At 37.9% G+C, this 27,632-nt stretch overlaps 1 protein-coding gene across 1 annotated transcript in view; it reads left to right on the top strand.

Moving 5' to 3' along the window:
• The first annotated feature begins 3,757 nt into the window (after positions 1-3,757).
• immp2l (inner mitochondrial membrane peptidase subunit 2) overlaps positions 3,758-27,632 on the top strand; it is a 1,592,803-nt gene continuing 1,568,928 nt past the window's right edge. Inside the window, exon 1 of the mRNA XM_028811158.2 lies at positions 3,758-3,835. The gene's annotated coding sequence lies outside the window, so the exon portion shown is untranslated. The remainder of the gene's footprint in view (positions 3,836-27,632) is intronic.

Genomic DNA, 27,632 nt, shown 5'->3' with positions numbered 1-27,632 from the left:
ACTAGTCGCAAGCACAATATCCCAGAGTGAATGGCTAATGACAGAGGGTGCCTGTTGAACAACATTTGCAGCAGCAGGAAAGCTAAATATGGGCTGTCAGAATGAAAAGCATGTGCAAAATAAAGAGATTTGTCATGTTATAATAATAATAATAGTTCTTCATTATTGCGAAGTTGACGGCATTATAGATTCTAGCCCTAGTGAAGCATACAAAACTGATGATTTTGCATAAATGGTACACTCTGATTACACTTCTGAATATGCATAATATGATAAGTGCTTTTGGCAACTTTCAAAGTTGCTGTTCATTGATCTCCAGGGTGCAAGGCAGATGTACAGATGATCCCTTACAGAATTTCAGTTCCTTCAAAAGTGACAACATATTAGCTGTAATTGTGACTGAACACATAAGACATGCACAGCAACTCATGCAACACAGACCGCTAAAACTAAATTCCGGGGTGCACATGTGATCTAATGTCAGTTATGACAAGCTGCTGGCTTTCCTTTCATTTAATGTATATATTTCAAAAGCCTGATATTCAAATATATTGATCAACAAAAACTTAATTTGAATTGAATTATGGAAAGCAAATCGAAAGTGATAACCATTTCAGCTTACTTATCAGGTGAATACTTGCCAGGCTATATACTGAGCATCAGGTAAAGTGTATAGGTACAGTATCTGGGCAAAAGTGTTCAGAGTCTGCAAACAGGTGAACAACTAAACCTGCTGATGTGTTTTTATTTTTATACTTATGTTTGTTTTCATTTGTTTTTCTTACTTTTACTTTAATAGTTGCAAATACCTGATATTCTGAAAACAACTAGATGCCAGAATTCCTCTTTCTTTCCACATTTTTCTCTCTTTTAAAATAGGTAGTTGAAGGATCAGATTATCTTTGGTTCTGATATTTGACATGGCATACTGTGCTCTGACGGTTATCAGATACAATTTTAAGTTTTGCCATTACATACTCAGTCCCCCTCTGTATATCATTCATAATCTCAGCTGCTATTTCTAATTTTTTCTGGCTCCCCTTACACCTACTCCATACTCTTGCACCACTTGCAGTTATTGAGTAGTGCCTACCTTTTGACATTACACATTTTCCGTGGTTCCTACGGAACACCCATTGCAGTTAGAGCCCCACCAATGATTCAATCCCCAGGGCCCACTCCTTTCTAAATCCTGTTTTATCCTTACAGCATGAAGCCAGAATGTAAACCGCACCGCAAATCATGTGTGCAGTAATCAACCAAGACTCATATACTTGTTGCGGTCTGTTTGTTTGCCATGTCGATATTCTCCTAGTCAATACAGTAAGTGACAGTGTTTGGTCAGTGTTGCATAGCTAATAATGTTACAGAAGAGGATGTAAGACTCTGCTGATGGAAGAAGAATTGTACTTGCTATTACTGACTTAATAAGGAAGAAAAGGAGAAGGTGGAGTGACAGAACTATTGACCAAAAGCACTGAAGGTGGGGCAAGTGTAATAATATTCTTGTGAATATGGGAGTTACACGATGAGCAGATGCATTTCAAATGTCTTACATGTCTTCCTTGCATTTGAATGACCTATTACATCATATGATAGATAGATAGATAGATAGATAGATAGATAGATAGATAGATAGATAGATAGATAGATAGATAGATAGATAGATAGATAGATAGATAGATAGATAGATAGATAGATAGATACTTTATTAATCCCAAGGGGAAATTCACATACTCCAGCAGCAGCATACTGATAAAAACAATATTAAATTAAAGAGTGATAACAATGCAGGTATACAGACAGACAATATCTTTGTATAATGTCAACGTTTACCCCCCCGGGTGGAATTGAAGAATCGCATAGTGTGGGGGTGGAACAATCTCCTCAGTCTGTCAGTAAAGCAGGACAGTGACAGAAGTCTGTCGCTAAAGCTGCTCCTCTGTCTGGAGATGATACTGTTTAGTGGATGCAGTGGATTCTCCATGATTGACAGGAGCCGGCTTAGTGCCTGTCACTCTGCCACAGATGTCAAACTGTCCAGCTCCATGCCTACAATAGAGCCTGCCTTCCTCACCAGTTTGTCCAGGTGTGAGGCGTCTCTCTTCTTTATGCTGCCTCCCCAGCACACCACCACATAGAAGAGGGCGCTTGCCACAAAAGTCTGGTAGAACATCTGCAGCATCTTATTGCAGATGTTGAAGGACGCCAGCCTTCTAAGGAAGTATAGTCGACTCTGTCCTTTCTTACACAGAGCATCAGTATTGGCAGTCCAGTCCAATTTATCATCCAGCTGCACTCCCAGGTATTTATAGGTCTGTACCCTCTGCATACAGTCACCTCTGATGATCACAGGGTTCATGAGGGGCCTGGGCCTCCTAAAATCCACCACCAGCTCTTTGATTTTGCTGGTGTTCAGCTGTAGGAGGTTTGAGTTGCACCATTTAACAAAGTCCTTGATTAGGTTCCTGTACTCCTCCTCTGCCCACACCTGATGCAGCCCACGATAGCAGTGTCGTCAGCGAACTTTTGCACGTGGCAGGACTCCGAGTTGTATTGGAAGTCTGATGTATATAGGCTGAACAGGACCAGACAAAGTACAGTCCCCTGTGGCGCTCCTGTGTTGCTGACCACACTGTCAGACCTGCAGTTCCCGAGACGCACATACTGAGGTCTGTCTTTAAGATAGTCTACGATCCATGCTACCAGGTATGAATCTACTCCCATCTCTGTCAGCTTGACCCTAAGGAGCAGAGCTTATGCAGCCCTTCATTCATTATTCTGACAGCCACCTAACCAACCTCTCCATGAAATTCACCATTTTGTATTCAAGGCTGTGAAGTCCATTGTGCCTCGTACTTAGAAAGTGTCTATGCACAGTGCACAGCAACAACATGTAGGAACGTGTATTCAAATTTGATGTCATTTCTGCCGTGCTGCCATCGAGCCCATTGTGAGCACATTAAGTATAAACTAGACTTGAACCCACCCCTGTCATCCACTGGCAGGGTTGTCTAATGTGTGGTTTTTATGGGGAATTGGGATATTTATAAAATAATTCTGTGTACAAAAGTTTTGTTTTGGTGGTGTGCGGGTTTTTCTACATGCAGTCATCAAAATGGCAAAACTCCAAGGAGGACCCCAGGACGTGATAGTGGCTAAACTCCAATACACTTGCTCCCCAGAGACCTCCCACCCATACTGATATTGCAAGCAGCAAAACTACAGAGGACAAAGATGTCCACAGCGGTAAAACTCGAAGGGGAAACCAACTTGGACATCTACAGCCCCAAAACTATCCTCAGTCATCCCCAGCCTCATTCATTGGACTGGTCCACAGGAGCATTAGGCAGGTTTTCAGTTATCATTGGGTTGGCAATATTTCTAAGATTTGGCAACCCTTCCCATTGGCTTTACTAATCATGTTAACTTATCCAAGTGCAGAAGTTCATTCTCACCCATCAACAGTGCAGAAGCCCTAAATCTTGGGGTTTACTAAACAGTCTGATATAATGGTTATTCATTAACCATTCTCAGCTATCCAGTTTAGAAGGTGCAGTCCAACGTATTAAAGTTTCAATGCGTGAAGGCAACCTTACTTGCTAAGTTCACCCTTTAAAACACAAAATTACCCTTATATAACCGTTTTTCTTGTATATGTTGTTTGCCATTTATGCGTTAACAGAGCGCTTCAGAGTGGCCCTCCTGCAAGTCGATGATATTGTTCCGTAAAGTCTTGACTTTCCCATGAATACGTCTGTGTTTAGGACCTGGGAGAAGCCGGGACACTTGATTTCCTAAAGCAGCAGACTGAGGCGCAGCGCAGAGCACATTGGTAAGTGAGAAAGGACGAACCTTTCTAGTTGCAGGAAGGGGCGCTAGGCCTATAGCAAGGATTTAACCGAAAGGTGTAAATGCTAGCATGTAGAAAGCAGTAAGTGATATTAAAGACTAAATTAAATATCAGAAAACGTGTTTTTGTGTGATATAAAGTGTTGGCTGCGACATTAATGCTACGCACGTGCAAAGCACGTTTTTTGTTCTGGGGGTTTTGCAACGGCGATAAAACTGTTTACGTCATCGATTCTAATAAACGGGTTTTTAGGAGGAATTTGCATTCCGAATTCCCTGTGCGGGGTGGGCTTATAAGTTTGTACGACTGGTGACAGTTCATGTACTTTTGCACATCAATGGGCCTTGAGCCAGTAGGCGAATCGCGACTTTGCAATCTCGTAATTAGGGGCTATGCGACGGAAGAGATATGTAGGGCAAGGTCCTTTAGTTTTTAAAGACGTGATAGTCCTGCTAGCCGAATTGAGAAAGCTCTAGCTGAATTTAGTTTGAAAATATTTGGGACATTGTAGTTGTTTGAAAAGAATGCTATCTGTTCAAGCGATTCATTTCACCTGTTTCTATGCAGATGGCACTTGCATAACGTGACCATTTATTTTTTTCCTCAAAACGGTACATCTACCTAATAATAGGTAATAGTATGTGTATTCAAGAAAACGCATATTTCTTCATAGTTTTTATTTATTAATGAAAAGAACAGGAATGAACACTTGAAAATAATTTATGCGGTCTTATTTTTCTGAAGAACAAATTTGCTTAAGTATATTTGGTGTTGATTTCAAATAAGAATGAAATTCTTGGCAGGATTTCTTAAAATTTGCTTCGGTAATTAACATTGCTTTAAGAACTGCGACTTGCAACTGTGTTTTTTTGCTCGTCCACAACTTATTCATAAGAGAAAATACCCTGTCTACGGGTGCATTAGTGCCGGGCAGACATAAAATATATTCAATAATTATACTAAAGTTCGTATAATTCAGATTATTGGTGTGAAAGTGTTTGAACAATTCCACCCAATGACTTTCGGTTGAAACATTCCCAGTGTTCCATTCTGTCACTTTTTGCGATGTAATGTAGTTAGAAATAAGTAAATACTCATCAAATACTTCTGTATCTTGGTTACAATTAATAAATCCCATTTCGCCCAGTGGTGGGCTGGCGCCCTGCCCGGGGTTTGTTTCCTGCCTTGCGTCCTGTATTTGCAGGGATTGGCTCCAGCAGACCCCCGTGACCCTGTAGTTAGGATATGGCGGGTTGGAAAATGGATGGACAAATCCCTTTTCAATCAATACATCCATTACACTTTGAATTTCTTCCCACGTAGGTATTTTGGTTAAATTCGCCCATTCAAACATTTCTAATTCTTCACAGAACAAAGTCCACTGCTCCAAATATTCTTTGCTTATTTTATAGAACTCCGCAGCTGTTGTTTTCATATATTCTTCGTCAACACCACTGCAGCAATTTTCTTGCAATTTTGCCATTAAGTTACGAATGGAGTGGGGAAGAAACAGAGTACTTTGTTTCAAGGCCAAATTGTCTTTAAGTTGATTTATTTCCTTCATGGCTTCAATTGTAGAAATGCTCTGACCCTCGATCTTTAACACAGCTTGATGGAACATTGCTGACTGTGCATGCATAAAAAAAGCCATAATTCAGAGTTACGGTTTTCAAAAAAGGTTCCGAATATGTTTGGACATTTATCAATACTCAAAAAGTAGTTTTTTAATGGCTTATACAGTTTCAAAACTCTTTTGAAAGCTGGTATAAGCACAAGCCTCTTAGTTTTACTATAGCCTAGCAATTTCTGATACTCTGTGTTAACTTCATTACAAAATTCTTTTGGAGCTTCCACGCGAACACTACAGATATAAAAATGTGAATATATTTTCACAATAACGCATTCAAAGTCTACAGGTGGACAATCTGCGGCAGTTTTAATCGCGTTGTGAATTATGTGAGCTCCACATCCGATTCCTATCAATGTTCTTCCGAGAGATCAATTTAGTTTTGCATAAACATTGTTGATGCCTCATCTTTTCAATCTGTCAAAATTGCAGTTAGCATTGTCTTCACTAAATGCCACGATTTTTGAAGTCAAATTAATTTCTGTCAATACTTTCATTAGATAATTGACAATAATGTCTGATGTTTTGCCTGGTTGGTCTTGAAATTGTAAAAGTTTGATTTTTTTTTGCCATATAGTAAAAAGAAGCGAATTAAAACAGGGAATATTTTCTTGAACCCATGGTTTGAAGCATCAGTTAATATAGTAACACAGTTGCATTCGCTGAGGCGATCTTTTAAGTCACCTATTACTATTGGCGCTAACATATTTACAACAATAGCTTCTGTTTTCGTACGAGCACATCTAAATTTCTGTTCAAAACATGTATGAATTAACTTAGAAGTACAATCGTTCTCTTGCACTGTATGATAAGCCCAGATGCCTTCCATCGCAGCAACTTCCAGATCTTTTGAAGTTGGTGAATCCCTTTTCTTAAAAAAATTGAACATTGAAGAACTCTAAGCGGCAGCAGTATTGTAATTTTTATGTTTTTCTGATCTTAAATGTTGCTCAATATCTCTGGCACCTTCGTGGGCTGCGCTAAATTCTGTACGACACTCTTCACATCTGACGTCCGATGGAGTACTTCTTTGCTTTATAAACGGGTACTTAGTTTGTAAGTTAACACTTGCGTTTAGGCATTGTTAAAATAAAGGGTTCACGTACAAGAAATTTAAACTGACTACAATAACAGACGTCGATAAGAAAACAATAATCGTCAAGAAAGATGTGCAAACTGTCTGCGTGTTTTCGCAACTGAGGAGCGAGCAAGCTATCAGGCTTCTGACCAACTTGCATGTGTGTGAGACGTATTGCGCATGCTGTCATCGCCGCACTACTAGGCCCTACCATCAGATTTTTTGATTTTTCGTGTCTTTTTTTGAAATTGTTACAGTGGGTTGCTCTCTTTCTGAAAATGGGACATTACGGTGTCCCGAAGGTGTGCTTTGGGACAACGGGCTAGGCTACCTAAAAATGGGATGGTCCTGTTCAAAACGGGATGTATGGTCACTTTACACTTGCATCCTGGAATGCCAACCGTTTAGGTTATGGTGACATTTTTTTTTTTTAAAGGAAAGTGGTGGCAAGTGACACAAACATTTTTTACCTTTGTGGTTAAAAAAAAAGATAATTTTTAAGTTTAGGTTTTATTAAACTTATTAAACTTTTAAGCAGTTGCACAGGCAAACAAGGAAAACGACGTTTTACACTTTGTCCCTTGTCACATATTTCCATTGATGTGTAACTGTCTTATGATTTAACCATGTTCAAGAACTCCCTCAGCTGCAGTTACAGCATGCTCTTACGTGTTAGCAGAGATAAGCAGAGTGTCACCTTTGCTGCTTCACTCCCTCACTTGATATCAGTTATGTAAAGAGCATGTGAGCTTCTGAGTTCCTAGTTCTGAAGATTGTATATTGGGCCTCACACTCATCTAGCTTAGGTCGAAAACAGGCATTTAGGTTTTTAACTTGTCTTTAATTTTACACTTTAGTTTGGACTGCTTTTGTTATTATGATCTTGTGTTCAATTGTAACACTTATTTATGTTGTCCTAGGTATCTGCTGTGTCAAGCAAGCTGCTATAAATGCTTTACAAAACCTTTTCCATTTCCTGGCAATGCCTGTTACATATTATGCACAGTATAAATTTACACTGTGTGCATGCACAAATTGTTTACCTGTAATGCATGGAGCAAATGAAAATGTTTGGGTAGTTTTTGTAACAAACATAATGATATCCTGGACAATTTTTTGAGTTTTGTAAATCCATACTACTATTTAGGCTTCAAAAGGAGAATGTGTCCTGAAAAATAAAACGTATGCTCACCTTAATTTAAGGGCCCCTTAGTGTGGTCAGTACATGGCCTAGTCAGGTTTTTGTGGGTTCTTTTCAGGAATCTGTAGTCTCATCGTACAGCTCAAGACATGTAAGAGTGATTGTAGAGGCTGCTTGATACTATGTGTAAAGTTGCATTCATTATTTGTATGGTGACTTTTATTTCACCTATCTCTCCAAGCATTGTCAAGAAAAAATAAAGGCTTATGGTTCCTTACAGGATTACATAGTGCCTTTCATAATGAACACTATAAAAACACTGAAAGCAGTGCATTCATTTTACAATTGTTTTAAATAGTGCCTTGCAAAGCACCATCTTTAAGTTATACCCAACCGGTATAGATTTGAGTTTAATAATTTTACATTTAACATTTCCTTGCGAGTATTTCTGCAAATATTTTTAAAGGTCTGTAACCATGCACAGTCAAATGAAAAAGTTTGAGAACCCCTCTCAGCCTACATAATAATTTGCTCTACTTTAAACAAAAAAGATAACAGTGGTATGTCTTTCATTTCCTAGGAACATCTGAGTACTGGGGTGTTTTCCAAACAATGCTTCACTAAAAACCTGTATTTAGTGTATGAAATTAAATCAAATGTGAAAAACTGGCTCTGCAAAAATTTGGGTACTGTTGTAATTTTGCTGATTTGAATGCATGTAACTGCACAGTACCGATTACGTGTAACACCAAATTGGTTGGATTAGCTCATTAAGCTTTGAACTTCATAGACAAGTGTGTCCAATCATGAGAAAAGGTATTTTCTGAAGAATGACAGCATGGGTTCCTCAAAACAACTCTCAAAAGATCTGAAAACAAAGATTGTTCAGTATCATGGTTTAGGGGAAGGCTACAAAAAGCTGTCTCAGAGGTTTAAACTGTCAGTTTCAACTGTAAGGAATGTAATCAGGAAATAGAAGGCCACTGGCGCAGTTGCTGTTAAACCCAGGTCTGGCAGGCCAAGAAAAATACAGGAGCGGCATATGCACAGGATTGTGAGAATGGTTACAGACAACCCACAGATCACCACAGATGGTGTATCTGTACATCGTTCTACAATTCAGTGCAATTTGCACAAAGAACATCTGTATGCCATGGTGATGAAAAAGAAGCTCTTTCTGCACTCATGCCACAAACAGAGTCGGTTGTTGTATGCAAATGCTCATTTAGACAAGCCAGATTCATTTTGGAATAAAGTGCTTTGGAATGATGAGACAAAAGTTGAATTATTTGGTCATAACAAAAAGTGCTTTGCATGGGGGACGAAGAACACCACATTCCAAGAAAAACACCTGCTACCTGCTGTCAAATTTGGTGGAGGATCCATCATGCTGTGGGGATGTGTGGGTAGTTCAGGGACTGGGGCCCTTGTTAAAGTTGAGGGTCAGATGAATTCAACCCAATATCAACAAATTCTTCAGGATAATGTTCAGGCATCAGTCAAAAAGTTGAAGTTACGCAGGGGTTGGATATTCCAACAAGACAATGACCCAAAACACAGTTTGATATCTACAAAGGCATTCATGCAGAGGGAGAAGTACAATGTTCTGGAATGGCCGTCACAGTCCCCTGACTTGAATATCATCGATGATTTGAAGCAGGCTGTCTATGCTCGGCAGCCATCAACTTTTACTAAACTGGAGAGGTTTTGTATGAAAGAATGGTCAAAAATACCTCCATCCAGAATCCAGACACTCATCAAAGGCCATTGGAGGCGTCTAGAGGCGGTTATTTTTGCAAAAATGAGGCTCAACTAAGTATTGATATATCTCTGTAGGGGTGCCTAAATTTATGCACCTGTCTAATTTTGTTATGATGCATATAGCGTATTTCCTGTTAATCCAATAAAATTAATGTCACTGCTGAAATACTACTGTTTCCATAAGGCATGTCATATGTTACAAGGAAGTTGCTACTTTGAAAGCTCAGCCAATGATAAACAAAAATCCAAAGAATAAAGAGGGGTTCCCAAACTTTTTGATATGACTGTATCAATTAGTATATGTGAACAAATATAGCATGTTAATTGTAGACACTAAATTGGTCCCACACAAGTGAGTGCGCTTGATGGGCTGGCATCCAGAAAGCTGCTTTAAACAGTGCTGCTGGGTAAAGCATAGGCAATACTGATGAGGATAATAAATTGAGAAATATAGATGGGTGGATGAAGTGAAGTTTCACATAAATTACAAGTAGTACTAGGGTGTTGTACCGTGTTAGCCATTATGAATGTAGAGAAAAGCCAAGCAAAATTGATTACATCTTGCCTGAAGAAGTGGCCTGAGTTGCCTAGAAAGCTTGCATATTGTAATCTTTTTAGTTAGCCAATAAAAGGTGTCATTTTGCTTGGCTTTTCTCAACATAAATTACAAGAAAGTAGAAAAATCATTTTGTTTTGCACATGATGACCAGAAGCAACTAATGTCACTTTGTAATAGGTCTTGGTGTTAGTACATTATTTGTGACTTTACAACTAGTAGTTTTACCAGTCCTTTTGCAAGAATGCTCCATCTTCCTGATGTACTGTTGTGGACTGTGAAACTTTAGAGGAGTAATCAAGTAAGTGAGCCACAGACAGGCTGACTATCCTGGTCATGTTTTTGCAAAGCAAATATAATGCTAAAATTGAAGAGAAACTTAAGGCACATTTAGTCAATTACTTTGTCTTTTATAAGTGACTTCTAGTTGGCAGCTACGTTTCCCTCACTGAAGTTTTCCTGTCTGACCGGATGTTTAAAAAAATTCAGTCCTCTTCAGGTTGCAGTGTTAAATAACCACTTCTGTTATTTCACAAATGAGTCTGGCAGTGCAGCATCTATACTAATGTGCTCTAATTACAGGGTGTAATCTGTGTGAATTAACCACTTGATGTATGCACATCCTCTGTTTTCCTATTCTTCTGCAGATTATCTGCAATATTTTTTGTGTTGTGGCAGGTCATTTACACAAATGGGCTTGTTGACAAGTTGGATTGCTCTTAATAAACACTGCTGCTGTACTATTCTTTATTATGTAACATTATGTTTGGCATGCTGAGCCAGTCTACTATGAGAGGTGTGTGACAATTGACTAGAGAGGATTTTTGATTCAATGAAAAATAAGCCCTCGTATCTATTAGTCTTTAGATCTAGTAGTGTCTGTGCATCTCAAAGTATTTTAAGGCAGTATATCTTATGATTCCAAGTACTGTTCATGAGAATTGCCACATTTTGTAATGGACCCATTTTAACACTAAAACCTATCAGTCAAACAAAATGTAACTCCATACCTGTAAAAGGTTAAAGGTTGTCCCTCCAATTTATTTGTTTAGTTCTCTTAATATATGAGGTGACCTGTGCAAAGTTAACAAATACTATCTTAAAAGTAGCATTTTTGTTTACAGGACAAACCTCCTTTGCACATGTACATAATGTAGTAAATAATTGGAGGGTTTAATATTTCTTTTGTGTAGAGGGAAGAATTGCAGAATTAGAACACAATCCAACTGTCCATTTTGTCAACCTTCTATTCCCATTTAAGGCATAGATGGCTCAAGTCTTTCTAGGCAGTATTTAATGCAGGGTAAGATAGTTTCATAGACTGAATGCCATTTCATCAACATGTGCTCAGACACAAATTCACATATTTAGGTTTTCCAGTTGATCTTGCAGCATGTTGTTAGACAGAGGGGGTGAAAACAGGAGCCATTGGAACAATCACATCTAGTCCCTTTTGCTGTAGTTACCACAGATTTTCAGGTTTTCAGTTTTGTGATTGAGCTTAATTTCGTATTGATATTTTGAACTTAAAATATATTGTGCACAGATCTCTTAATCATCACAACATTTTTATTAGTTTTCTCTCAGTATTTGTCCTTATTTATAATCCTCTTACCGCATACCAAATTTCAAGGTAAGGTAGTGATTTTAGATGAGAAAGACAGCAGTTTTTCTGTCCCCGTTTCATGCTTCAAATTTAACTTTAATTTATTTTGCTTAATTAAACATTTTGTGCACAGAATGCAATTATATAACAGTTTTCAATTTCAAAGGAATAAAAAGCGTAAGTACTATTTTTCACCTCAAAATATGCCCAGTGAAAACAGACAGTTCTTAAAATGGGAGGTAGGTATAAAGATGCCATATATTAATATACAGTAATAGTGACAGTTAATCTTTCAGTAGAACTCTTCACATTGTTACATGACTCACAGTGCTAAACAGATCAACAGAAAGCTGTCAATCTGTTTATTACATCAAGTGAACCTATAACGTACAGTGCATGCTTAGGGTCTTTATAAAAAGAAAACAGAAGCATGAACATGATGTGAATTCAGAAGAAAAGCAAACCCCTGTAGGCCCATAGTTCTTTCATAAATTAAATGTTCAACATACATAAGTCAGATCCCTAGGCAATCTCACAGTGTGCAGACAATAGCTGACTAGGTATGTGTTCAAGCCTGTGGCAGTGATATGTGATGTGATTGAACTGGTTCAACACTGGGAACATACTATAATGATGTAGACTTTTTATATTTAAAGAATCATTACAGCACACAAGCCAATTAAGCCACAAAATTAAGTAAGCCAAGTATGTTAATATACAGGTATTACATGTTGTATATTTAAGGCTGTCTTCCCAATTTAACAGGAGAAACAAGGAATAGAAGAATTGAAAGTTAACATTGCCTGGGAGCTCATGGCATTTGAACATGAACACTAATTGCTATAAAATATAATAGTTGAGAATGGCATTATGAGGGACTGCCATATACTGTACAGAAAAATATTCATATTGTTATTATAATACAAACTTTATTTTGTGCAATTATAGCTAATACAAGACAAACTTTTCAAATCATACCACAGTAGATGGTAAGATTCTTCCATTTGAGTAAAATTAGATGATTGGAAAGTAGTACAATGTAAATTATCATAATAAAAAGTTAACGTGGTCTTCTGTTAGGTTTCATGCCAAAAAAAAATTCTGAAGGAATGATTGCCAAGTTCTGTATGTTGGTGAAAATTGTATTTAAATTGATTTTGAAAAATGTATTTTGTCTCTAGGATTGACCTTCATTCATTGTTGGAGAATGTAATTGTAAAATCTTGTTTTAGGCTACCTAGAAATGTAAGTTTAGATAAACACTTCTATAGTTTTGTGATTCTTCCTGTATTAGTGCTACACAATAAATTCCCCTTATAGATATAGAAGGGAATATAGAGTGTGTCCATGCCAAAGTTTATAAGGGAAGAACTGTATTAGTAAGACATTGTATTAGTGGTCAAGGATGTAAATCTCTTACCAACGTACAAGCCTCTAAAAATCGCAATGCCATACGTCACCCATATATTAAATTTTGTGTATTGCAAGGAGGGTGAAAGTGTGATTGCTTTGTAAAGGTGTAATTGAGAGTAGCACAGCTATGGGTTCCCTGCACTGACACCAAATTCTCACGGAATGTTGAACTGTCACTTTATTGCATTGTGTGCATGCTAAATTTATACTGATGATAGCTTCTTCATCTGCAGCATTACAATGTCCTACAAGTTTGAGAAATCACTTAGTCAAAGGTTGATGTTCAGGAAACTTGCATAAGAAAACATACATTGAGTTAGTAGATGTGGTATTCACACCTATAATGGAAAAAATAACAATAATAGTGTTTAGGTATATTAACTTATTTTAATATACACATCTTAATGTGCATGTATATTTGTTTATTAGTTTCAGATTAATTTTTGCTGTTCACAAGATCATGGAACTGGCATTTCCAAAATATTTAATTTTTTTTTCAAACCAGTTGTCCTTTACTTCAAGATCATGGCCTGCTAGTGCCTGTTTGGATAATATTGAGTGCAACAAGGGATTTATTCCCGGATAGGCACTATTCATTGTGGGACTCACATATTCTCCCATCAGGGCAAATTTAAGTGGAGAATTAATGAACTATCAAGTGGGAAAAAAATGGCAAACTTCACACCAACAGAACCAAGCCAGGATTTCAACAATGGTTACTGGAGATGGGATTTAGCTTTGAAAATCACTGTAACACAGTGCTGTCTGTTAACTTATATAAAACACTTAAATAAGTAATAATATGTATAGGAAACCTGCTGAATGTTAATAGACATATTCATGACTGTAAATATTTAAGAATGACCTTTCATTATATGTTCCAAATATTAATTAACACTAGAATCCCTGAAGCCTATGAAAAAACTTGTAATCAACAAGAGCCTTCAAAAGCTACAACAAATTCAAAATAGTGCTGCAAGAATCCTGATGAGGGTGCGGAAATATGAACACATTTCACCAATCATTCGGTCACTTCATTGGCTCCCTATCCATCTCTGTATCGAATGCAAACATTTTTTGTTTACTCACCAGTGTATCCATGGAAATGCTCCACAATATCTCAAGGAACTCCTTATACTACAATCCACTGCAAGAAACCTCCATTTTGCAAATACCTACTGCCTTCGCCCCCCTGTGACCAAACTTCATACAATGGGTGACCGAGCCTTTGCAGCTGCTGCTCCACGGCTCTGGAATGCCCTACCAGAGAGCCTGAGAACACAGCAGATTGTGGGCTGTTTTAAAAAACAGCTAAAGACTTTTCTATTTAGGAAAGCTTATGAACAAGAATGCTATAATTGTTGTTTTATCTTGCTTTGCCTTTGTTTAAACTGTTTATGTAGCACTTTGAGGTTTACTGCTAATGTAAAGTGCCCTATAAATAAAATGCATTATTATTATTATTATAATCCCGGGTCACCTTAAATTCCTTCGCACCTCTCCTCATCAGCATCTATTGTTTTTTGATTGTGTCGATGAGCACAAGTAGCAAGCAGCCTGCTATCCCATCCAAACGATGGAGTTGAAGTCAGTTGCAAACTTCTGCCAGCTGAAGTCTCTTTATCATGGTGTGAGATGCCTGGAGTTGTATAGGGTAAATAATATATCGTTATTTGGAATACATATATTTCATGTGTGTTCCGTGTCTACAAAGATCTGTGTAAGTGTAGGATGACAACGAAATGCGAGACAAGAAATGCTGAACACATACCTAAAACGGAACTTTTTCCATTTTATACTAATAATGACGTGAAGTGTATAATGTGTGAAGACTATAGTCCAAATATCAAATAAACACATGTACTTTTATTCAAGAATATAACCAAAGAAACAAAAAATCATTCAATTTACATGTTGCTGTCAATGAGTTAAAACCCAAGGTCAAAATGTCAATTGACAGAAAGTTGATATGTATTCTTGGATGGTGCAGAGGTAAGAACTGCTGCCTTATAACCAAAAGGTTCCGGGTTCAAGTCTGGGTGCTCCGCATTTTTAGTAGTGAGCTGCTATTATTGTTACTATAATATAATAAAAACATACATTTAATTTGAATCTGTAACACCCAGTGTAAATTTTGGCTACTTGTAAAAGTTAGCTCTATTTTTTATTATTCAGTTTTATTCTGTCAGTGACGTTCATGTGGTACAATGAACTTGCCTCTCCCTCTCTGAGTTGATGGCATTTATCTCCTTTCTTTTCACAGGAGCAGTAATGTCCACAGTTGCTGCTGTGGTTGATGCCTATTCAGAACTATTTGTTGTACCGGCAATCAAAGATACGATGTCCCATGGATGGCGTTACCAATAAAAACGTACTCAAATTTTGGAAAAAAAGTACCAACAAGTCACAGATAGTAATTAGGAGTAAAATTTATACGGGTCTCTGGATATGTGACTAGATCAGGAAAGAAATGCCAAGGCATAACCCCAGCACCACTGTAGTATATCCCAATAAGCCTCTGCACATAACCCACTGTAGACCTTTCTGATCAGCTGCTGTGCAGCTGTGATACCAGTACTATGCACAGATAAAAATGGGTTAAAAAATTCTCAATGGTGCACTGAGAGTAACAAAGCTAAAGCGGTTATGGTGTTTGGAATAGTTTGACCATTCTGTGCACCATTATGTTTTTACAGAATGATTACAATCCAGTGCTTTAAATTTGTAAACATCATGCAGTTAACTGTGCTGTATTTAGTAAATGGAAATGACACAGAAATAGTAGCACTATTTTGATGCTGGGTGCCGTTTATTTGCAAAAACTGAGTAGAAAATTGTGTATGCATGGTGTAAGACTGCTGTGAAAATTTGCCTTGTAAGACTGCTGTGAAAATTTGCCTGGCTTAATGCCAAGTTTAGTTTTTTTTTACATCTCGAAGTGACCATGGAAACAGGTGTACGGACCATTTTTGTGTGTACGCACCATTTATATATGAGGCCCCCAGGTGCTCAATACCACCAAGACAGCAAAAATAGTAGTAGACTTTCATAAGCAGCAGTTACAGCCTCTCCCACTAGAAATGAATGATTCTGCATTCAATATGGTGGATTCCTTTAAAGCTTTGGTTACAACTACTTTGTCATAAACACTCTCAGCTGGGACATAACTTCCTTTACTAAGAAGGCTCAGTAGAACTTGTACTTTTTTACTTAAGAAATTCAATATTTTCCAACCAATCCTAGTACAGGTTTACAAACATATAATTGAAAGTGTGATCACATTCTTCATTTTTTTTCTAGTTTGGTTCAGCAATGGTCTACTCTGAAATAAATTACAGAGTGATGTGAGGTCTGCTGAGAAAATAATTGGCTGTGCTCTTCCATCTGTTGCAGACTTGTGTGCATCTTGTGTCATACACCATGTCAAAAGGATCACCACTGACTTGTCTCACCCAGGTCATCACTTGTTCCAAGCACTCTCCTCTGGTAAATGCATTAGGCCAATTAAAACTAAAACTAATAGACACCTAAACCAGAGTAAAAGCCCTAATTTACCCGTCTTCCTCACTTACTAATGTGTTCTGTCATACAGTATATGAAAGTGTGTGCATGTGCATACACATTATACACTCAAACCAAGGTCTTGTTACATAAGAGCAAATGAGTATTAGATGCACTTTTGCAGTAACTAAAAACTAAAATGTTACCAACATTGCAAATGTTTTTATCATCAGTTTCTTTATGTTGTGAATATTTCAGATATATTGCATGTATAATTCTTAAATTATCTGTTATGTGCAAATATGAACAATCTATACCCTTCATGCATTGCATGAATTATTCTGATATTGTTCAAATAAACTAGGGGGCTCTGCACTCTGGTTGCTTCGCTTGCTAACATCCGGAGGCAGGTCCCTAGGCACCCACTATCTATTTTTTTATTATTAAAATTTTATTGATTTTATTGTAATCATTTCATACAAATAGATACATTTTTACAAAAAAATAGGATTGAAAACAAATCAACCCTCACTCTTGAGAAAGAGAGCATGGCCAACGGAGTAAAACTTAAAGCTAGTAAAAATAAATAAATTGATGAGTTTAACAGGCGGATAAAGATAAATGGAGAAGAAAAAGAAATGGAAAGAGAATCTACTTCCTCAGTGCTTGAAGAACTTAGTCTACATACTATTGATTAGATCCTGCCAGGTTTTGAAAAAGTTCTGCACAGATCCTGTAACTGAGAATTAGATTTTTTTCCAATTTCAAATAATATAAAACATCATTTACCCACTGACTTAAAATAGGAGAGTTAGGATCCTTAGAGTTTAGCAAAATAAGTCTGCATGCCAATAGTGTAGTGAAGGCAATCACCGTTTGTTTGTCCTTCTCCACTTTAAGCGCATCTGGAAGAACACCAAACACAGCTGTTAATGGCTTGGGAGGGAATGTGACACCAAGGTACTTAAAAAATTTTGTCCAGAATGATGTTAATTTGGTGCAGGCCCAAAACATGTGACCCAGTGAGGCTGGAACTTGATTGCAGCGTTCGCAGGTTGGATCTTGCCCTGGAAACATTTTGGACAGTTTTAAGCGAGACAGAAGTGCTCGATATATAATTTGAATTGAATAATTGTATGCTTTGCGCATATGGAGCTCAAGTGAATTCTCTGCATTGCTACTTTCCAATCCTTTTCTGATATGTTGAGTGAGAGATCCTTTTCCCATTGTCCTCTTGGATCTTTGAAAGGGAGGGACTGTAAAATAATTTTATATATTGCAGAAATGCTGTCTGAGTCCTCAAAACTGAGCAATATTTTTTCCAGCATAGAGGAAGGTGGGAGATGAGGAAAATCAGGCAGGTTCTGTTTAACAAAGTTTCTAATTTGAAGATAGTGAAAGAAATGTGTTGCTGGAAAGTTAAATTTGGAATGTAACTGTTCATAGGATGCAAAGATGTTGTCTATATAAAGATCTCTAAGTAATTTAATCCCAAATGTTTTCCATATATTAAAAACTGCATATGTTTGCGAGGGTTGAAAAAGATGGTTCTCATGCAGAGGTGCCACAGATAAAAAGATTCTCCATCTTAAAATGCTTTCTACATTGGTTCCATATTCTGAGTGAGTGAAGCACAATTGGGTTATTAGTATATCGGCGATAACTTGCATTTATTGTGGCACAAAGCAGGGAATATAAAGAAGTACTGCAGGATTTTATTTCTGTTGCGCACCAAGCCTGTGTATGTTCATCTATTTGTGTCCAGGTTTTTATAGCTTGTATGTTTGCTGCCCAGTAATAGAACTGAAAGTTAGGTAGAGCGATGCCACCTTCTGCCTGAGGTCTTTGTAGAGTCGCTCTTTGCATACATGGATGTTTTAAGTTCCAAATAAATAAGGTTATGCTTGAATCTAATTGCTTAAAAATAATTTTTGATGTATATTGGAATGTTTTGAAATGAAAAGAGAAGCTTACGAAGGATATTCATCTTAACAATGTTAATTCTTCCAGCTAGAGTGAGATGAAGGGTTGACCATCTGTGCAAGTCTTGCTTAATTTTTTTCCATACAGACAGCAAAATTTTGTTGATAAAGAGCTTTACTTGTTTACTTGTGATATTTACCCCTAGGTATTTTAAACTGGTCTGCAATAATAAAAGGGAAGGTGTCCAATCTAATGTGATATGCTTGAGAATTCACTGGAAAGAGCACACTTATTCAAATTAATTCTTTGACCAGAGATCTTTTGAAATTCTGCAAGTGCTGTTAAGACTGCAGACACAGTATTTTGTGGGTCTGATATATCAGATCAGATATCAGTACCATATCATCTGCATATAGAGAAATTTTCTGTTCAAGTCCTTCTCTGATAATCCCCTTTATCTGATAAGCATTTCGACAGTGAACTGCCAATGGTTCAATGGTGATTGCAAATAGAAGTGGTGACAAGGGGCATCCTTGTCTGGTACCATGATCCAGTTTAAAGTAGTCTGAACAAATGTTGTTAATACAAACTGAAGCTTCTGGATTGGTATACAGTAGTTTGATCCATGCACAAATGTTCGGGCCAAACCAAAATTTCTCTAATGTAGTGAAAAGGTAGTTCCATTCAATCATATCAAATGCTTTTTCTGCATCCAACGATAATAATATCTCTGGGGTGTTTGACTCTGCAGGTGAATATATTACATTAAACAGGCGTCGAAGATTGGAAGCTAAGTGTCGGCCTTTAATAAATCCAGTTTGATCTTGTGATATTACGGAAGGCAGCACTTTCTCCATCCTTCTAGCTAGAACTTTGGAGAGTATCTTAACATCATTATTCAGAAGTGAAATTGGTCTGTATGATGCACATTATAACAAGTCCTTATTTTGTTTAGGAAAGATGGTGATTAATGCTTGGTGAAAAGTTTGAGGTAGAATTTGATTGTCTCTAGCTTCTGTAAATGTTGCTAATAAGAGGGGCGCTAGCTGAGTGGAGAATTTCTTATTACATTCTACAGGGTAGCCATCAGGGCCTGCTGCTTTCCCGCTCTGAAGTGACTTTATAGCATCTAGTAATTCTGGTAGCGCCAGAGGTTTATCCAGTTCCTCTGCACTAAAAGTATCTATTTGTGGCATCTGTAATGTATCCAGAAATGCTTTAGATTGTGTGTTGTCTTCTGGGATTTATAGTAGTCTCCAAATGTGTGCATTATATTTTTATGGTCAATGATTTTATCTCTGTTCGTGTTGGTGATTGCTGGGATTGGATTGTGAACTTCTTGCTTGAGGATTTGTTGAGCTAAGAGCTTATTAGCTTTCTCTCCATGTTAATAGTAATAATGTCTTGATTTAAAAATGAGTTGTTCAGTTTCTTTGGTTGTTAGGAGGTTGAGCTCTGAATGCAGAGCCTGTCTTTTCCTATGAAGAGCCTCAGTTGGACACCTGGCATGTTCTTGATCTATTCTAGTAATTTCGCTGGTTAGCTCTAATACCTTCTTGGTTTCTAATTTATTTCTGTGGGAAAGATATGAAATAATCTGTCCTCTTAAGAAGGCCTTTAGAGTTTCCTAGAGTATTCCTGCAGAGACCTCTGAGGATGTATTTGTCTCTAGGAAGAAACTGATTTGTTTTTGATATAAATTCTGTACAGTTCTCGTCTGCTAATAGAAGTGGGTTAAGACGCCATCTGAGAGATGAGTATGCGGGGCATAATGATTTTAGCTCCAAGATCAGAGGGGCATGGTCGGAAATAACAATAGCATCGTACTTGCAAGATTTAATCATAGGCAAGAAATTGTTATCTGTAAAGAAATAATCAATTCTTGAGTAGCAATGATGCACTGGTGAGTAGAAGGAATATGTTCTTGAGTTTGGGTTTAGAAACCTCCAGGAGTCTGATAAGTTGTGGTCAGTTACAAGCTGTGTAATTGTCTTTGCAATGTTAGATGTCATTCCCCCTGTGACAGGAGACCTATCTAAGAGTGGATTTAAAACACAAAGTCCCCAGCCATTATAATTTTATGAGTGTTCACATTGGGAATGGATGTCAATACATTTTGCATGAATTCCCTATCATCGACATTGGGTGCATAAATATTTATCAAAATCACTTTGCAGTTAAATAATTTGCCCCTGACAGTCACATATCTCCCTTCAGGATCAGATACTACATCTGATGCTACAATTGAGACTGTTCTATGTATGAGAATTCCCACTCCTCTAGTTTTCTTTGTAAAGCTGGAATGGAACATTTGGCCAGTTCAGTCTTTTTGCAGCCAGAACTGATCCTTGCTTAGTAAGTGGGTCTCCTGTAAAAATACTATTTAGCGTTTTAGACCTGTTACGTGAGAGAATACTTTCTCTTTAATTCGTGGTTCAGGCCTTTAACATTCCAGCTCACAAAGTTAACTGTCCCATCATGGAGACATTGATTCTGAATTTTTGATGTCATTTTGTAGTCTTAACTAGAAGTGAGACAGCTTTAACCTTAATTTCCAATTTTCCCACAAGTTATTGCCATGCAGCCTATTGTTACATTGGAAGTTATAATTATAAGGACTAAAAGGATAGATTAGATATAGCTTGCTCTCTTTCTCTCCCCCCCCCCCCTTATCCCCCCACCCCCCATTTTGCCTCCCCATGTGAGCCTGGACCCCACTTCACAAAGTCACAGTCCTCTGACATACCTAGAGACAGAGCATGTCCAAAACAAAACAAGTCCCCCAGCAGCGGCGTTTGAGGATTAAAAAGTAGAGATATTTATTGCCGATAAAGTCTAAATACTATAAGCATAAAATATAGTGAACAGTCTTGAAATATTAAGACAGTAAACCCATTGAATGGTATTAAAAAGTGGCCCTGGACAAGCATAGTAAACCCTAATGCAATAATAACAATAACAATAAACCAAGGGTATGTTGTTACACAGTCTCTTTTAGAATAGTAAAAAAAAAAAACAAACAAAAAAAAAACTACTTTAATTTCTTCCACACATACGCGTATAATTGTAATTAAACTTAAACAGAAAGTGGCCGAGAAGAGAAAAGGATGTATAATTATGGTACCCGTATCGTTGCAAAGCGGATCAGACAGCAGGTAATATCTTCTTGCCATGCCATGACAGGATGTGACTCACTATTGTATTTCAAAAAATTGTCGGGATCAGCTTTCTTAACTCCTTTTCTGCTTCCTCCGTGGAGGACAAAACGAAATATTTGTCTTGAATATCGACTTTCAGTTTGGCAAGATACAAGAGGCTGTATCTGATATTGGCTTTCTGTAACTGCTGTTTGATGTTGTAAAAAGCTGCACGTTTAGCAGCTGTTGAGGGTGAGAAATCAGGGAAAAATACGAATGTGGTTATTTTCAAATATAATCTCTTGTTTCTGTCTGAGAAGTGCCATTACATTAAGCTTAAATTGTAATCTCTCGAAGAGGACAATTAGAGTCTTAGTACCTAGGTTTAGAGGTATTTGATCCACGTATGCGATAAGCTGCCACTATCTCGGTATCTAATTTAAAGTTTTCTCCAATTATTTTTGAGAATAGTTCAGCTACGAGTTTCACTGGGTTTGGACTTTCCTGATTCTCAGGTAGACCTTCGATTCTAATATTATTCCTTCTGTATCCATCTTCCAGAGCCGCAAGTCTGTCTCCGAGTTTTTTGCATTCGGAATTCTCAGCTGTAGCTTTTCCATTGGCGGTAGATGCCAAATGTTCTGCTGTTTCAATTCGAGTCGTGAATGTCTGCTTAATGTCTTCCAGCTGATCGGCAAGTTCTCTCAGTTTAGAAGCATTTTCCTGAATGTGTTCCTCAATTTTTCCCAGCATACCTTTAAAGGCTGCATCAAAACGATTATATATACGTCACATATATAGTCTTTATTATCCTGCCACAGCTCCAGTCGCAGCTTCTCGTTTGTCTTGACCAAGCCATTTATTTCTTTCTTCATAGTTTTCTGAATGTCTTTCTTGAGCTTATTTATGGCTTTGGCCACTGTTGCAATCATTCCCTTCAGTTCGGACAAATCGTTTCGGCTTTCGTGCTCCACAGGTGAAGTGGCAACCCCCGTTACAGCCAATGCTTCCGGCTCACGAGGAGTAGATGAATGCGTGGACCGCATGGCCATTTCTAGTTTTCAAGTGATCTTCTGGAATCGGCGAGCTGTCGTGACCTGCATCACTTGCACCTTCGCTCCCATTTTCGCTCTCGACTGGAGATGATGCAATGGAGCGGGGTCCTGGGAAGTCTCTGCTTTCGCCTGCCTGTTCCAGGTCAGTCTCTGAAAGGCCGTACCTCGCACTTGGGCTTGATGCCTGTCTAGACTTGGGTGTAGTTTTAGGTTTCTTTTCCGTTTCTTTCTGACCCCCTTTCTTGTTACTCATGTTTATATACTGTAGTAGAAACTCCTTGGGTTGGGTAAATATAGGGTACCTTGGGATAATAAGAAATAAGAGAAAAAATAAAGCCACTGCAACGGAGCTCCGCTTCAGACGTCCATCTCCCGTAATGGACGAAACCAATTCCCGGCACCCACTATCTTGCAGCTGAGCTGCTCGAAAGGCATCGGGACGATCCTCTGTTAGAGAAAGCAATTGTATTTAAAGAAATGGTATATAGATAGAGTATGCTTGGCGTGGGACGAAGATAGTTTGATCCTTAATTATTATAGAGAGAAAATCTGTTACTTGAGTATTTCAGTACAATTGTCTATTGTAAATACCATGAATGATAAAACATAGTAAAAAGTAAAAGTATAAGTTAAAAACTAAAACGTAATAAAAAGTAAGTAAAAAATTAAATTACATTAATGCCTTGTCAGCCGTTAAGAGTGGCAGATGTGGCTCCTCTGCCCACTCCTGTCCATAGCACTTTGAGAAACCCCATTTGCATGGCTTTTTAGGACACACTGCCTTGGCGGTAATTTCTTTTCCTGTGTGAAAAAGGAGCTATATAGGCGCCCGACCTGACACAGACTGGACACGGAGGCACATGTAAAATAAACAAAAAGGTTTTTTTTTTTCTTCACCTGTGGGCGCACTTGTTCCCTGTGTCCTACAGGCAGTACACAGTCCCAAGCACAAACACCAAATAAAACACACAATAAAGCACTCTTTCTCTTCCTCCACCACTCCTCCCTGGCAACCTCGTTCTCCTCCTCCCGATTCTGGCTCCTCAAGTGGTGGCTGCTGGCCCCTTTTACAGTTCACCCGGAAGTGCTCCAGATGCTTGATTGCTGAGTTCCGCCTGCACTTCCGGGTGTGGTGAAAACACTGCCCACAAGGGCTCAGGAGTTCCTGGCGGTGCCGGCGGGACCCAACAGGGGCTGCCCCCAACTCGAATTCCCATGGGGCCCCGTGGGAAACCGAGGCACTGCTCCAACCCAGGGAGGCGGCCATCTAGCGTCCAGGGGGAGGTATTGCATCGTCCATGGCTGCTCCCCTCGAGTATATAACGAAGGGGCGTCCCGGCCGGACATGGACCCCAGCCGTCCACCACACCAGACTGTTACAATCTTATGAATTACTTTATCCTCTAACTTACATTCTATAAACAATGCTTTTTTGCATTTCTGTTCACATATTGTTTGGGATATTTTTCTTTTTTTTGTTTATTGGACGATTCTCTTTGTTCTTGATTTTTATTATATGCAGCTCTTTTTGTTCATTTTCTTTTTTTCAATGTTTGTTATCAGCTCTTGCCGCTCTTTTTCTATTGTAATCTAAAATTCAACATTTTTGAATATATAATTTGCTCCTCTGCCTTGCCATTATAGCTGACTGTGCTCAAAGGCGAGTTAGCACTGACAGTGTCATGGGGTGGTATGGTGAGAGGATGTGCGCAGTAGGAGTATCATTAATGCCTGGGAGAGTGGAATGGAGGGGAGTGGTCAAGGCTGAATAACAGGGACATGTCAGAAAACTTTTTTAATCTAACAGAGAGACTACTAATAATATAGCAAATCATGGGGTTCTGGATCTAAACCTACTACGATGTCTTTTGTTTAAATGCTGGCATTTACTACAAAAATAAGTTTTTGGTGGGTCATGAATTTAATTGTACAGTTACTTCAGTCTCTGTGGGATGGAAACAGCTTAATGTTAGGGTTTAATTTAAATTTTTGTGCAATGTAAAAAATCTGTTAGCTATGTGCTTTTTACTTTATTTAATTGCAGTTTATATATTTTTTTCATTAAGGTTTTTGTAACCTCACACACTATATAAAACTGTTTCATTGTGCCTTCTACTTTGTAAGTTTATTTTGGAATGCCAGTGTATTTATTTAAATTTACATAAATTACATTGCAATTGTTTTGTGAGTTCAAAGTATATAAAAGTAAAAATATATTTTCTCATGTTAGTGCATTCCTTTATGTGTGACAACAAAAGTCACATACACATATATATTTGAAATTCACTTTGTGATTCTTTGGAATAATATATATATTTTCCACAAGTCTTTTCAGAAACGGTTTGTTCAGCCATTATAAAGAAATTCTAAGTGCATGCATCTAGACACATGAAAGAGGCAGAAAAATATTTTTTTTCTTTTCATATTCTCAAAAAGATTCTCAAATTGTTTAATGTTTCATCATTTCCTGGAGAGCAGTATTCAAGAATATAAAAACATTTAAAAGTAGCTTATAGAATTTCTAATGGTTAGTGCTGCCAGCATTTTAAAACGTAAACGTTTTACATTTCAGTATTCTTCATGTTTTTATGCCTTCTTCAAAAAAGAAAAATCCCACTGCTTGCCTTCTAACCAACAATATGGATGAGCCAATTTTAAATTTATACATATATTGTAGTTTGATTTAAAGTTTTTCATTTTTTATAAGAACACTTTTTGCCTTAGGTGATTATAATTTTTCAAATTACACAGCTATTAAGGTTGTAAAACTAGATTTTTATAAAAATTTTCTTATTAATCACTGTAGCCTTAAGAAACAGAGTATGGTTCTATCACTTAGCTAATGTGGCACTTAGGAAGTACACATTTGCAAGTAAATGGAAGGAGCAAATGTTAAATCATGCAGCAGTACTAGAGCTGATGAAACCACTCTACCATGGTTAAATAAAATGAAATGAGTTTGATTCTTAGGTGTTTTTTAGGATACTGAAGAGTAAGTGACAAATAGTGTCAGGGCTCAAATCTAAGTGTGTACTTTTTCTAGCTTGTCTTGATCAGTATCTGTGAGTTTAGTTCACAATTTATTGTTTATATTTTAATGTATATTTCTTTTAATTTGCCCAGATTTTCATATTTTACCACAGACTGTAATATTTCACAGTGTTAATATCTTTTATTATAGATTACGTTTTATTATGTCTTTAGGTGCTATTTGTTTGTCAGCACATAAAATGGAGACAAGCTACTAATTTTATTTGGAAGGACAGGTTCTAAGCTATGATGGAGTAAAGGAGTCAAATCTTTTTAATTAAGGTACACAAAGATAAATCAATGACATGATGAAACCTGTACAGGCCAATTTTCTGGAGTTTTTCACAAATGTCTCAAAGGAAGAATCATTTGTCCCCCAGCTGCTTTCCCTGTGCAAAGGAAACCAAGAGAAAATTGTCTGAAACTCTACAGACTGGTTTTACTCACCCCAACTGAAATGCTGTGAGAGATTGGTTCTGGGACACATTTATTGTGTTATTCTAGATAGTTTGATTCATCTCCACTTTGGACCTTGCCCTCAGAGGATGCCATATCCCTTGTGCTCCATATCATCTTGGCATATCTGGATAATAAAAACTTGTACCAGAATATTGTTTACAGACTACAATTCAGCACTGAACACTGTTGGGCCATCACAACTAAACACCATCGTACTAGACTTAGTTGAATGCTCTGTAACTCTATTTTGGACTTAACTGGTAAGCTTCAGCATATGTAGACTTGCTGCATGACTTCCTCTACATTGAACATCAGTTCATCCCCCCAGCTATCCTCTTTGTTAATCTAAAACTTTGGTAATACAGCAGCAGGTCCAGCAAGAAATTTGCTGTTGACACCACCATAATAGACCTAATGACCAACATAAATGTCGGTGAAAGTGAAGAGATTTGGATTCTGGTTGTCTAAGAAAAGCCCAGATGTTTCCATCTACGCTCACCAACTTGTACAGTTGTATACTGTTCATAGTCGCTGGCTGCATTACCTACTAGAACAGCACTTACTCAGCTCAGGACTACAAAGAGCTACAGAGAATATTGCTGGCATAGAGCTCCATTGTGTCCTGGACATGTATAACATGCTGCCTTAGAAGGGCAAACGGAATTCAGTCATTGTACATGGTCACTTTTTACCTTCTGGTGAACTAGGCAACACCAGAAGGTCTGTACAGTCATGGAAGACAACTGTTCTGGTTGACTGCTGAATACATTTAGTCAAACCAAGAACACTGTCTGAAAGGTAGACCTGTCATTGAGAAAGGCTACAATCAAGAGCAAACCACTGGTAAACCACAAGCATAAGAAGGACCGATTAGACTTATCTTATTGGCCTGAATACAACGTGACCTTTTTTTGACTAAATATTTCCCATTCAAAAGTGGACTCGTGTTAAATTCGAGGTCCAGGCAATTCAATGTAACAACTGTTCTTATTAGTACGCCTATGCCTCCGATCGACCTGCGTGTTGGTCACGCGACTCACGGGTGCCGCGGTTCGGTATAGTTCAGATCAGTTCAAGTACACGAGACTGCACGAGAGTTTCTAGCTCCGGTGGAATCGCTGGTTTCGAGCATTTCGATTCTGGCGCGCGTCTGGCGTACACCAGCAAGTGGCTATTGTGTCTGTGATTCACAGGTAAGTGTAGTCCACGTCTCTCGCAACTGTTACAGTAGTAATTTGCATGTTTGCTCTAGCGGCGGGTTCTTTATTGCCCATAAAAAATGAGCGCGAGTTATAATAGTGTTGAGAAAAAAGGCTCATCAGAGAGACAAATAAATAAAGGTACCAGGAGAACCTACGATATGAATTTTAAGATTATGGTTGGAAACGAGGCAGAGAGAACGAACAACATGAGAGCTTCAAGGAAATACGGAGTTCCAGAAGTAAACGTCCGTCTCTGGAGAAAAGATTTAACGAAATATATGAATGCACAT

This window comes from Erpetoichthys calabaricus, chromosome 1, assembly GCF_900747795.2.
Source record: "Erpetoichthys calabaricus chromosome 1, fErpCal1.3, whole genome shotgun sequence".
Taxonomy (NCBI): domain Eukaryota; kingdom Metazoa; phylum Chordata; class Cladistia; order Polypteriformes; family Polypteridae; genus Erpetoichthys; species Erpetoichthys calabaricus.
This window is presented reverse-complemented; position numbering and strand designations above follow the sequence as displayed.